This window comes from Natator depressus, chromosome 1 (genome assembly GCF_965152275.1).
Source record: "Natator depressus isolate rNatDep1 chromosome 1, rNatDep2.hap1, whole genome shotgun sequence".
Lineage (NCBI taxonomy): Eukaryota > Metazoa > Chordata > Testudines > Cheloniidae > Natator > Natator depressus.
The window spans coordinates 95,017,435-95,030,936 of NC_134234.1; the positions used below are offsets into that span (position 1 = coordinate 95,017,435).

The window sequence follows — 13,502 nt, forward strand, 5'->3', positions numbered from 1 at the left end:
ATGGATGCCGGGCCCGTGGGTTCCCCGCCTGACGCCGGGGGAGACCGACAAGCGCGGCTGCGCGGCACGGCCACCCCGCCACCGGGTGGATCTGGGCGCTAGGCTCTAGGCGCTCGAGAGTCAAATACTTCACTGACGGAGTCCCCCTCGAGCCGCCCCCCTGCCTCAAACGTCTTGGGCCTTTAACCCCACGGCCCAGCCGGCGGGGAACACGCGCCCCGCGGCCACCCACACGCCGCCCCCTTTCCGGCAGTTTTTCTCCCTGCCGGCCCCCTCGCCCCGGGGCGCACTTCGGCCCCGGCACACGGGGAGGCCCGCCCCGGCGGAGCCCAGGCGGCCGGGAAGGGAGCGCGGTGCCGCGGCTGGCTGCTGCCTCGGACGCTGCGGCGCCTTCCTAGGGGCTGCCCGCCACCCCCTTCTTCAGGGCCGGGGGCACCAGGCTGGGGGGGCCCGGTCTCTCCCCGCACTGCAGCAGAGAAATGCCCCTTCCCCGGCCACGGGGAGTGCTGCTCCCCCAGCCGCTCTGCGCCTATAGGCGGGGCGCAACAGAGCCCCCTGCGGCATGGGGCCGGAGCTGAGGTGGCGGCGGGAAGACGAGCGGGGAGATGGCCATTCACTTCGCATTAAGCACGCAAAAGACAAAAAAAAAACATCTGCCGAAACCCGGGATCGAACCAGGGACCTTTAGATCTTCAGTCTAACGCTCTCCCAACTGAGCTATTTCGGCTCATGTTCAAATGGCTTCAGGGACTAAGTAAAAAGTCATTTCACTGTGATCCTCCTCCCCTTTTTGTTGTTTTATATTCATTGTGCATTGTTATTTGCTGAATATTAAAGTGATGTATGGGGAAAATATAGGGAAATATACATTCTCTGCCCTTCAGCAGCTCATAAACTAGTTAGTGTTTCCCATTGTGCTTGTATTAAATTATATAATGAAACATTTATGTTGGCACCCCCCTCTCCACCATCAGCGTGACACACATGCAAGACAACCTGAGGGAATACTTGTTTTGCACATGCTCATTGTTTTTGAGGTACATGTAAATAAAACAAATCAACCCTTGAAATAAAAAAGCCAGTTGCTGCTAAACACATCTATTACCTACTGCATAGAATATAGCAAAGACAGATCCCGGCAAATACATTTTGCCTACTATATATAGATAATTATGATTAATAATAAGATAAAATCCTTTCATTGTACCCCTCTATTTCCAGATGCATATAACTTTCTGGAGGGAAAAAAAATGATCTTTAGCAATAAAATTTCTTGTATTGCTCCTGAGTCCCAAAATATTTGCTTTGATTTTTGGTGCTGTTTAAAGGCTGATCAGGTCTGTATGGCCATTTTGGAGTTATCAAAACATGAATGAAGTGTGATGTTTTTTCATAGCACAACACTTTGAATGCCTTTATTTTGCTCCCTGATAACTCATAAACAGTAGCAGGTGTGGAGAGAGTTGTCCAGCTTGACAGTGCCCAGCCCTCCACCCTCTGGTCTTAGGAACATATAGAGTAGTTTTTCCCTCAACCTCTCGAAGGGTTTGTTTATCACCTAGTGCTCCAGCTACATGTTCTGTATGTGGAGCTCTGCATAAATTCCTAGGTTTATTTGAGTGTCTAACTCCACATCCTTGCAAAAACACAGCTTATTCTCAGTGTATACATTTATTTCAATATATACAATCACTTTAATAATATAAAGCTTTGGGGGTTACAGGGCTTTATGTACATGCATGTGGGAGTAGGTAGAGTTGGAGCAACTCATATTTGGCTCTCACACCTCTGTGCATTTATTTGCAACTCACAGCATTCCAGAAGGATCAGACTGGAAGAGGTTGCACTGTTTATATTTCCGTTGGGTAGAGGGGAAAGATCACCCTCTCACTCTACTCCACCTTCTGTTTGGTAGCTTAGGTTGTTAATGGGCCCATCACTTTCTTCTTTCCAGGGGTGGGTGGAACGAAAGAGGCCACTCCCAGACATGCCAGCTTGGATGGAGATTGTCCAATGACGTTGTCCACATGGAGGTGGACGCTATCACAGGAAACCCACATAAGAGACGACTAAGTACCAAGCAAGAAGAACCTGCATTGAAGATGGGATACTTCATGGATACAGGTTTGAAAAGTGGAATTGAACATGGGAGCAATTTTTTTCTACTAATCTTTAAAAAAACAAATATATTGTTCCATCAGTCTGAGCCCTAGGCAGCACTAGGAACCCAAATAATTTTGAGGGTTGTCCTGGTCTCTTCTGCCACACTCCTCCACATTGCCCTGTTACTCCCCTCATTGCATCTGCAGTTAGCCTGTAAGCTCCTTAGGGGACAGGAGATTGCTTTGATTTGTACTAGAAGACAGCACCCTAGGCTTGGTTACAGATGACTTAAGTCAGCGGTTCTCAAACTGGGGGTCAGGACCCCTCAGGGGGGCACGAGGTTATTACACGGGGGGTTGCGAGCTGTCAACCTTCACCCCAAGCCCCGCTTTGCCTCCAGCATTTATAATGGCATTAAATATATAAAAAAGTGTTTTTAATTTATAAGGGGAGTCACACTCAGAGATTTATGTGAAAGGGGTCACCAGTAAAAAAAAGTTTGAGAGCTATTGACTTAAGTTCTAGTCTTGTCTTTGCCATTAGTCTGGGCAAGTCATGTCATTTCTCTGTGGCTCAGTTTCCCTCTCTGTAAAAAAGATGATACTAACCCCTCTGTAAAGTGCTATGGGATCTACTGCTGAAAACCAGTATGAAGCACAAGGTATGAGTATTATTATTACTGGACTGTGCCAAGCACATTGTTGAGGCATCAATGACATAATAAAAAAGAATTAATATTTGTCTTACCAAGGGGGAGGGAATGTGTGCATTTAAGGATAGCTCTTGCACAGAGTGTAATTGTGCCTCAGAAAGTGCACCTACTGGTGACTAGTTATTTACTGAGATTTGAATAGAACTTGGTGAAGGTACCTGAGAGATTTCTCTCTTTCTGAGGGCTAACCCTCAAAAGCCTTACCATCATGATCCTGCTGTCTGCTGCAGGATACAGGAAGCAATGCACCACCTTGGGAGTTCTTTTGCTATCCACTGCTTTCCCTAGTATTCTGCATGTAGCAGCGCTAGACGTGACATACACTTTCAGAACTAGAAATGCTGAGGATATGATCAGTGGTTGCTCATGAAGACATCTCAAGAACAAAGCGAACAAAAGAAAAAACAGGTGGAAGATTTCAATTGCAGAGAGCGGAAAAAACCCTCATTTTGCTTAGTGGAAAGGTGCTCTAAAGCAGCAATCATTTATGACAAAATGAAAATCTTGGCATCTCATATTCTTTTCATAATTTTCCATTGCTCTGGTTATGACCAGCGTGTTCAAAAATGATGCATGTAATCAATTAGTAAGCACATCTTCCAGTGAACGAGCTCGCCTAATCTTGTAATCTTTAGAATCTTTTTAAACTCTACAGTATGTGTGACCATATTCATAAAATTTGAAACACTAGTTCCAGGAGAGTTTTCACAGCCATTACACCCAGAGCAGCAAGGGCCTTTCGACTGGCCCTGACCTCTCTAAAACGTTTGTATTTGTTCCAGTTGATGGCAGCTACATCAGCATTCTCTTTGCAGCCAACATCAGCAGTGTAGAAGTGCAGGTCAAGAAACACCAACTCCGTACGTATACCTGACACTTGCCTCCCGAAGCAAGTACTCTTCTCTCCCTTAAGTCAGGGACGAATGGCTTGCAGAGTGCAGCGAAAGTGCTTCAAAGACATACTGAAAGTACACCTTAAAAAGGGAGGCCTCAACCCAACAAACTGGCAGGACTTGGCGTGGAACAGAACACACCAACCCACAGCTCATTTTCAGGAGAACAGATGTGCTCATGAGACAGAGAAGCAACAAAGGAGGAGAGAAAGGGCACAACAGTCCAGCTGTCTATGTCTCCTCCAAGATTACATCTGTCACTTCTGTGGGAAAATCTGCAGGGCACGAATTGGGCTCCTCAGCCACCTAAAAACTCAGCAATGAACCCCCTCGGCGGACATCATCCCCGTATCAAGGGATAGCCGAAGGAGGAGGCTGCTGACTTTGGGTAGTGTGTATGCAAAACTCACTTGGAAAGGTAAACTCAGTTTATAGTATAATTGTGATGGGTACCCCAGACTGAGTACCTTGTTACCCCCAGCCTCAGTAAGAGGGAGTCTTACTTGTGCTAAACTGGGAGTCAGCTCCCTAATAACACCAACCTGTTATAGTAACCCAAGCACTCTCCTCTGGGCTATGCCAGCCCTTACTTTCCCTTGCAGATTAACAATAAGTGCATAGAAATAGAAATACAGGTCTGTCGTGCACACACCACGCTTGTAAGATTCAGCAATTTGCTTAACACTACAGCACTGAGAAACTTATTCTTGTTTTCATTAAAAACATATTAAAAACTAGAGTTTCAGAAGATAACGAGGAAGACTATTGGAAACAAATGGTTACATGTAAAACATACAATCGTAACATGCTTTCTAGAGACTAAACTAACAGGTTAAGCTTCTTTAGATGGGAGCTTCTCATATCCCAAGTCCTTTGCAGTGTTTTCAACCAAGCTTGGCTGAAATCCCATGTTCCTGAATGTAATTGCACTGTCCATTTATTGTTTAGGTGCAGGAAGAGGGGGTCTCTTCTTTCTTTCCTAAATATACAACTAATGTTCATTGTTTGTACTCAGACAGGATAACCACCCATGGCTTGTTATTCCTATGTGTTGCTTCCCTATTGATTTCACATTGCTTTGTTAACATTTGACTTCATATGTGTGTTAAGTGTTACATCCTGACAGACAGGTATGCATTTCTTACCTCTTGTCTGATGGAAAACCTGTCTTTCACCTTTGCTTGAGACTGATACCTTGATACAGACTTTAAAAAACATATTTTCAGTATAAATACACAACCCCTTACATAGCATCTGTACATATATTTTACAACAGTATTAACAACCAGCATGACCTTGGCTTTCATTTAAGACCTCACAGATATTCTCTGGGGAACCAGAATGTACACACCAGAATCAGGATATGCCAGTAAGCCAGTTGGCATTAAAATTTTCTTGGGTCACAATAATATATTTTACAGTTTATAGTGCAGGGTAATTAAGGTGGGCAAAGACATTCCTGCTACTGTTTATTTGCATTATGATAGCATGCAGAGGCCCCAGCCAAGAATAGGGTCCCCTCACACTAGGTATTGTACAAACAGAGAGAGAATCCCTACTCCCAAAGTGCATACAATCTAAATAAACAAGACAGACAAAGCATGGGAGAAAGGAAGAGTTATTATCCCCATCTTACAGATGGGAAACAGAGGTAGAGAGACACCTGGCAATGGAACCAACATCCCTCAAATCACACTCCATTTCTTTCATCACAAGGCCAGCCTTTTGCTCCATGGAGCCACCATCGATTGAACTGTTGTGCATAATTCCCTTGCTGTGTTCAATATTTATTGCTATGATTTCAACTTGTCATGTAACGTTACACTTCTCTATATCAGCAGGACACTAGAGGACCATTTATCCTCCTCCTTCCACAGTAGAAGCAGGTGTGATAAAGGTAAAAAAATATTCCTCCCGGGACATTTCCCTGACAGGGCAATCTGACCTGCTGAATCTAACCAGCAGGTGATAGGGGAAAAGAAATGGGGAAACTGCTGCTTGAGAACATTGGGTCAAGGAGAGCAGGAAGTGGTTGAAATGTGGGATTTTCAAAAGCACAACTTGGGCTAGGATTTTCAGATGTGACTAAGTGACATAGACTCACAAGTCCCACTGATCCTCAATAAGTCCTAAGTCACTTAGTCACATCTGAAAATCCTATCCAACCTCATTTCAGTAATATTACTCACATGACAGTTATACCACTGTTAGCTAAGTCAGTGGTTCTCAGGCTTTGTAGATTACTATAAACCCTTTCACGCATCTGATTGGTCTTGCATACCCCAACTTTCACCTCACTTAAAAACTACTTGCTTACAAAATCAGACATAAAAAACACAAAAGTGTCACAGCACATTATTACCGAAAAATTGCTTACTTCCTCATTTTTACCATATAATTTTCAAATATATTGATTGGAATATAAATATTGTACTTATGTTTCTGTGATACTTGAGCCTGTTTTTCACTTGTGAACCTTGTGTGAAGCCTGAACCCAGGCAGCAGGGCTGAAGCATGTAACTTAGCTCCACGGAGCACCCTATAGCGTGGAACCCTGCGCATTTATCCTGCTTGCCATCCCCTAATGCCAGCCCTGCACTTGCTACCCTCTCGAAACCCATCCCCTGAGGGCTGCAATCCCCAGGTTGAGAAACACTGTCTAGATGAGTGGAGTACCCCCTGGGGTACATGTACCACAGGGCTAGTTAATAGCTCAAGATCAAATATCTTTGTTTAGGACACCTTTCAACAGTGATAGAGATGAGTGGGATTTCTCCAACACATCCTCCCTCCTGCTGCAGTGAGAACAAATGCAGAAGAAATACAATTTTACAGGGCAGTTTACAAAAGCAGCCATTTGAAATATCTAAACTACCTAAAATATATGGCTCCTGAACAAGAAGAAGATAAAGTAATTCTTCTGCTTGTTAAAGAGACTATATCTGGGGACAGCTTGTGATTAAGTGTGTATTCAGACAATATTCAAATTCTACTTGAAATAAACCTGTTTGCTAGACTGAAATTTTAAAAAATCCTTTTTTTAAAGGATGAGATTTAAAATGATTGTTTAGTTCTATTTTTAGTCTAATGTATTTAGCCCCATCTGCCTGCAAGAACTTTATTAATTAGGTGTTCGGTTACTGGCACTGAATCCAGTGCTTCTTGTGTCCTTCCAGAATATGAGCTTAATTTCCAAAACACAAATATGGAAAAGCCATGAAATGCACAGTTAAGGTGATACTTCTCACACAGCACAGCCATGCAACTTTAAATCTACCTCCTTGAATTCCTACCCTATGGAGTCAGGGGGGTGTGGGTGGGGTGTATATTTGATTGCCAATTTTTTCAAGTTAGCTACAATGCTAGCCTGGACACTCCACAAACACTTGTACTTCATCCTAGGCTGAGCCACAATCATATGTCCTGGAACAAATGTTTGCAAAGTGACCTGACTAGCATGCACAAATACGTTTGCTTACTCCAATTAATTGGCAATTAACTCACATTAAAAGCTCCACTGTATACATACCCTCAGGGAACTTGTCTTGTAACTCGAGGTAAAATCCAAGTGAATACTAGACTTTAAGCCTACCTGCTAACTCCCATGTCTTCCCTAGGATTAAGAACACACCTTTTTCCATCGTGAAAACAATGCCATGGGAATCAGAGCATGTCATCCCTTCCTCAACCTTTCTGCACAGGCAAAGCACTGCCAACCAGCAGCAAGTACTCCCAAGATCAATGGTGTATACAAACTGAAAGGACAGTGGGAGTGCATGAAATGGCGTGCTTAAGAGGAGCTGCAGGCACAGAAAAAAACAGCAACCTACTGTTACAGTGCCAGTTCCTATTGCCAGCACCACAGGGACTCTGACTGCATTTTTGTCTGGAAAGTGTGACCATAGCTCCATATTTCCTGATTACCCACCATTTGCCTTTTGGGAATTAAATGCTCACATTTTGGAGGGGTCTACGATACCCTTGGAATAACCATAACTCCACATTAATGACACTTTTGCACGTGAATTTCCCTTGTTTGAGTAAGTGGGCATGACTCAGAGGCAATTGCAAAAGGAACAGAGCTGTGAGAAGGTTTCCTGAGCACTCCTCAGCTACCAGATGGAGGCAGTGCCAGAACGTGAGGGACTGCCTCACGGACGCCCAGACTGCATACTTTCCCATCAGGGCCCATACTCCTTTCTGCATGTTGGGAACTTCAGGAGGTTCATGTCTGTGCACCAGAGGTAGGTCATGGCTAAGCACTCCAGGAGGTCACCTGTTCACAGCTCCCCACCCCAGTCTCGGCTCTCTGGACTGGTTCCACAAAGGAATGAATGGCTAAACTTTTAGGTGCCCAGAAAATCCCTGGAACAACATTGGGATCCACAAAACCTAAGTTAGGCACCTAGGCTCCCTATACAATGAACACCTCAGAATGCAATCAACAAAGCCACCACACTAGGTAGGGAGCTGCTTAAGCATCATCATGCTAGTGTCCACCTTATAACTTTTACTCCAGGGGTTAGAACACTCATTTGTGATGTGGGAGACTCAGGTTCAATTCCTCACCCCCTCTGCCTGACAGAGAGAAAAGATTTAAACAGTGGTTTCCTACTACTCAGGAGCTTTAGAATATTATGATTTGAGCTTCCACCATCTTTCCCGTTTCACTATGGATTAAATAATTAGTCTTTGGAGCAGGTGGACTGGAGCCTAAGGATATGTCTACACTGCAGTTAGACACCCAGGGCTGGCCTATACCAGCTAACCCAGGCTCAGAGAAGAGGCTGTCTAATTGGGGTATAGATATTCGGGCTCAGGTTACAGCCTGAGCTCTGGGACCTACCTCGCTGGGTCCTAGAGCCCAGACTTCAGCCCAAGCCCAAATGTCCACACTGCAATTAAATAGCCCCTTAGTCCAAGTCAGCTGGCACAGGCCAGCTGCAGGTTTTTATCTGTAGTATAGAAATACCCTAAGTCTCCTCACCACAAGGTGGGTTTCCTAACCAGGCTAGAGTCATTCTTGCACACTCTCTTGAGCCCATCTCCCTCCCCATATAAGCATTGCGAGGTTCTAACAGAGGGGCAGGATCATGTGGTACTCCTCCTTGCCTGGGTTCAAAGATACAATCTAAAAGTGTTATGTCAAGCACAACACTGGCTGGCAGACCTGCAGCCTCCCCAGATATCTCCCATAAGTCTCCTTCTAAACCCCCATCCCCTGAAGTACCTTAACCTTAGAACACTCCACATCCCCCAAATCAACCAAAACCGTCCCCTAAACAGATTAAAAACTGGCTGACAGGTTTCACAGGGTAATTATAAGTGATCCTTGACTAAGGGACTCTAGTAGGGTCCCACAGGGACCAATTCTTGGCCCTATGCTATTTAACATTTTTATCAATGACCTGGAAACAAAAATAACTGATGAAGTTTGCACATGACAAAGACTGGGGGAGTGGTAAATAATAAGAGGACAGGTTATTGATACTGAGAAATCTAGATTGCCTGGTAAGCCTAGTGCAAGCAAACTGTGTATGCTTTAATATGGTGAAGTGTAAAGCTATATAACTAGGAACAAAGAAGGTCAGTCATACTTACAGGATGAGGGGACTCTATCCTAAGAAGCAGTAATGCTGAAAAAGACTTGGAAGTCATGGTGGATAATCACCCAAACATGAGCTGGCAGTGTCACACTGTGGTCAAAAGGGCTAATGTGATCCTTGGATGTATAAACAGGGGAACCTTGAGTAAGAGTTGAGAGGCTGTATTACATCTGTATTTGGTACTGATGCGACAACTACTGGAACACCACATCCAGTGCTGGTGTTCACAACTCAAGAAGGATGTGGATAAATTGAAGAGAGTTTGGCGAAGAGCCATGACAATGATTAAAAGACTGGAATATCCACCTTATGGTGATTGAGCTCCTTGAATCTATCTATTTAGCTTATGAAAGGGAAGCTGAAAGGGTGACTTGATTACAGTTTATAACTATGTGAGGAACAAAAATTTAAAGCTAGATAAATTCAGACCAAAAATAAGGCATAATTTTTAACAGAGAGTAATTAACCACAAACAATTTACTAACAGAGGTGGTGGATTTCCCATCACTTGCATTTTTTCAATCAAGATTGGATGTTTTTCTAAAAGAGATGCTCTAGTTCAAAGAGGAATTAACTGAAGGAAGTCCTTTGGCCCATGTTTTACAGGTCAGACTAGATCAGCAGATGAACACATTTTTGGGGTCAGAACCCATTTGTAAATCTTGTAGCCTGCTGTGATTCAGAGGCCTCCAAAAATCCAATGTCCCCCTCACCTGAAAGGGTCTGGCAGGGGACAATAGGTTTCAAAGCGAAGATTCCAGATGCAACTGGGGGAGGGGCAGTGAGCCAAGACTACCCCCCTCCCCCAAATATACACATCCCATAAGGGGCAAAGGGAAAGTGGAAGTTGGGGGCCCGGAGGGAAAGTGGAGAGAGTGGGGGTCTCAGGGTGCACTGAGGAAGGAGCTGGGGATTCTGGGGAAAGGATATGGAGACTGGTGACCAAACAGCACCCCAGAAAACAGCCCCCACATGTAAAGGGATGGGGGAAGATCTGAGAGGCTGGGGTCCAGGATGGGCAGTGTGACAGAGGGAGAGTTGCCCAGCCGCAGAGGAGGGATATATTGGTGGGCCCAGGCTGAGAGGCCAGATAGGGGTTTGGAACACAGGGTGTCATCCAGCTGCAGGGTGGTACAACAAAGGGCCAGGACTGGAGAATGGGATAGAGACTACTTTCTCCCAGCTCCTGTCCCAGAGGGGTCTGGGCTTGGCTCCCCGCTCTGGGCATTGCAGCAAGCTGGGTTCCATTGCTGCTCAGGTTTGGCCTAGCCTTCTTGACAGGAGGCTGGCCAAGCTCAATTTGTGAGAATGGTGTTGCAACCTAGTACATGGGGTTGAAGTGCCAGTCACTCAGATTTGGCCCAGTAGGCCCCCTGTCACCATTTATGCCATCTATTGCACTGGGTGCTTATGCTGTAAGCCAACCCTGAGTGACTGTAACCTTGTGCAGCGGATGGCAAGGTCTGGAGCGGAGTGCTGAGCCCAGCCTATCCCGCAACCCTTTAACACATTCTGATGACCCAATTTTGAGTCATGACCCAAAGATAGAGAAACCCTGAACTAGATGATCACAGTGGTCACATCCAGCCTTAAAAAAAATTATGACAGCCACCTCTGCCTTAAAAGAAAGGAGATTTAATCCACTCCTGTTTCCAAGACTGAACTGCTTTTTAAGGACAAATCATTTTAGAAACTCCCTCCTGGAAAAACATGGGAGCTACCTGCAACAATCCCAGAGAGGAAGACCAGAAGCCAGCTACATCAAGCTTGTAATGTTCAACATGTACCAGGCAATTTAACTGCCAAGGAAGTGTACCACAGAAAAATGGCAATGGCAATATCAAGGGAAAGGAGACTAGGCGAGCCCCTTCTCCTTGATGTTCTACCCTTCAGATAGGTGGGATGACTCCAATAACTATGTGGAAAAAAAAAAGATAAAATTATCTGATGCCCCATCACAGCCTGAAAACCAAGGTAGAACCACCAGGAAACCTTGTTTAGTAAAAGGGAGAAGCCTCCAGTGATACAAACTGATCTGCAGGGGTGAACCTCTATTTGTTCACACAAGCCCAAGTGGGTGACTGGAGATGCAGATCAACATCCAGCTGAAACTACAGGAGAATATAAAGAGAATTACAAATACCAAGCCAAATTCAATCAAGCCACAAGATCTCTACTCTTGCAAAAGTAATAGTTCTTTCACACAAAAAGTGGCCATGTACTCAGTAACATCTCCTCTGCATTACAGTACCAAGACCTGCAGCATTATGAGATCAATACTAAACCAGTGCCCCAGCAGAAGGAAGAATATCACCTACTTAATCAACATTAGGACTTTCCCTGGAGGGCTCTAGTCCAAAATCTGACCCAGGTAGATGCTGCTAAGCTTGCGAGACGTCACAGAATCACAGCACAAACTGGTAGGCCTATTTGCCAAGGCAAAAAATTTTGAATTGGATCTTGAAGTGATTAAAGAGGCAGTTAAGCTGTTTGAGGACAAGTTGATGCGATCATAAGTCTTGGTACAGATAAGTAAGTGCAGAATAGCAGCATACGACAGAGGTGAGGGATCCAGGATTTATGGAGACTACAGATTAGGGAGCTGCAGTTTTCAAGATCAGAGATAATGAACTGACATTACTATGAAAAACGAGATTGCAGTGTTGTTGTAGCAGTGTTGGTCCCTTGATATGAGAGAGACAAGGTAGGCGAGTTAATATCCTTTATTGGCCAAACTGCTGGTAGCGGAAGGGACAAGTTTTTGAGCTTCACAGAGCTCTTCCTCAGGTCTAGACATGGTAACCAAAGTGTCCAAGCTAAATGCAAGTTGAGACAGACTATTAAGCATGAGGGGTTCACACATGTTGTAGGGACCATTTAAAATGAAGTGGACAATTAATACCTCTGCAGTTTTTGCCAAACAAGGACATTCCACTCGAGAAGTAGACTGTATCATGGAATGGCCACCCAAATACCTCAGGAGAGCCTGCTTCAATACAGAGGGAAAAAACCCACTGCCTGCACATCTCTAGTAGTCACCCCTCAACTCAAAACAGAACCTATTTGGGGCAGCAAACACTTACAACCGATATTTGATGGGGACTACATCCTGAAAGAAATCTTTCCCAAACCCCCTCTTCTGGCCTTCAAACGACCCAACCTCATCACGAGAAGCAAGCTCCTTACTGACCAGGACACACCGACCAAAGCAGCACAAGACCCTGCCAGAACAGATGCAAAACCTGCAGTCAGCTCCACTACTATGACCACCAATACCCCCCGCCCCAAAACACATCTTTTAAAATCCATAGGTCCTACATACACCTGTTACAAAATAGGGTGTACCTCACCCAATATATCAAATGCCCCAACAACTATGTGGATGAAATCAGACAATCACTGTGCTCTCTAATGAACTCAGGCAGCACAATGATAAGACAAAAATATCGTATCACCCATGGGTGAACACTTCACAAAGCAATCACTCCATATCCAGCCTCAGTCCTCATCCTCAAAGGAACCTCAAAAGACAAGCCTGAGACCTTAAATTCATAACTCTGCTCGACACTACAAACCATGGACTTAGCAAATACACTGGTCTTATGGCTCATTAGAACAATCCATAACACACCCTGCTGCTTAACATTCCATCGTCCTACGACTGCAGAGCTATTCATTGCCTACTTAATTTTAAGTCGTCTCCTACAAAACGTGCAAACCCTTATGCTTAACAATATGTCCCACCTTGCATTTAGATCTGCCACTGTGGTTACCTTCTCTAGACCAGAGGAATAACTCTGCGAAGCTCAAAAGCTTGTCCCTTCCACCAACAGCAGTTGGTCAAATAAAAGATATTATCTCACTATCTTGTTCTCTACAAAAACCTTGGCTTTTTCCATTCCTTATGTGTTTAGTGTTACAAGCATGAGCTTATATTAAAATAGTTTATGAAACACAATTTCCCTGGTGACCATTTAATGCTCTCTCTACTTATTCACATCCTTGTCATCTCCAAGAGAGGGTAATGTCTTGTTCTCGACTTAGGGCTACTCTTCAAAGCCCCTGGAAGATTCAATTAATATAGAATGCCATCATTTAACTTTTTACCAAGAGAGGCACAAATTGAATCAACTCATGCATACCAGAAGATAATCAAGTTAGACAAAAAGAAAAGGAATACTTGTGGCA

The 13,502-nt window shown here is 44.5% G+C and overlaps 1 non-coding gene across 1 annotated transcript; it reads right to left on the reverse strand.

The window, feature by feature from the left end:
- Nucleotides 1-654: 654 nt before the first annotated feature.
- Nucleotides 655-727, reverse strand: TRNAF-GAA (transfer RNA phenylalanine (anticodon GAA)). The gene has a single exon. It is a non-coding gene; the product is annotated as a tRNA-Phe (tRNA).
- Between the last annotated feature and the right edge of the window lie 12,775 nt (nt 728-13,502).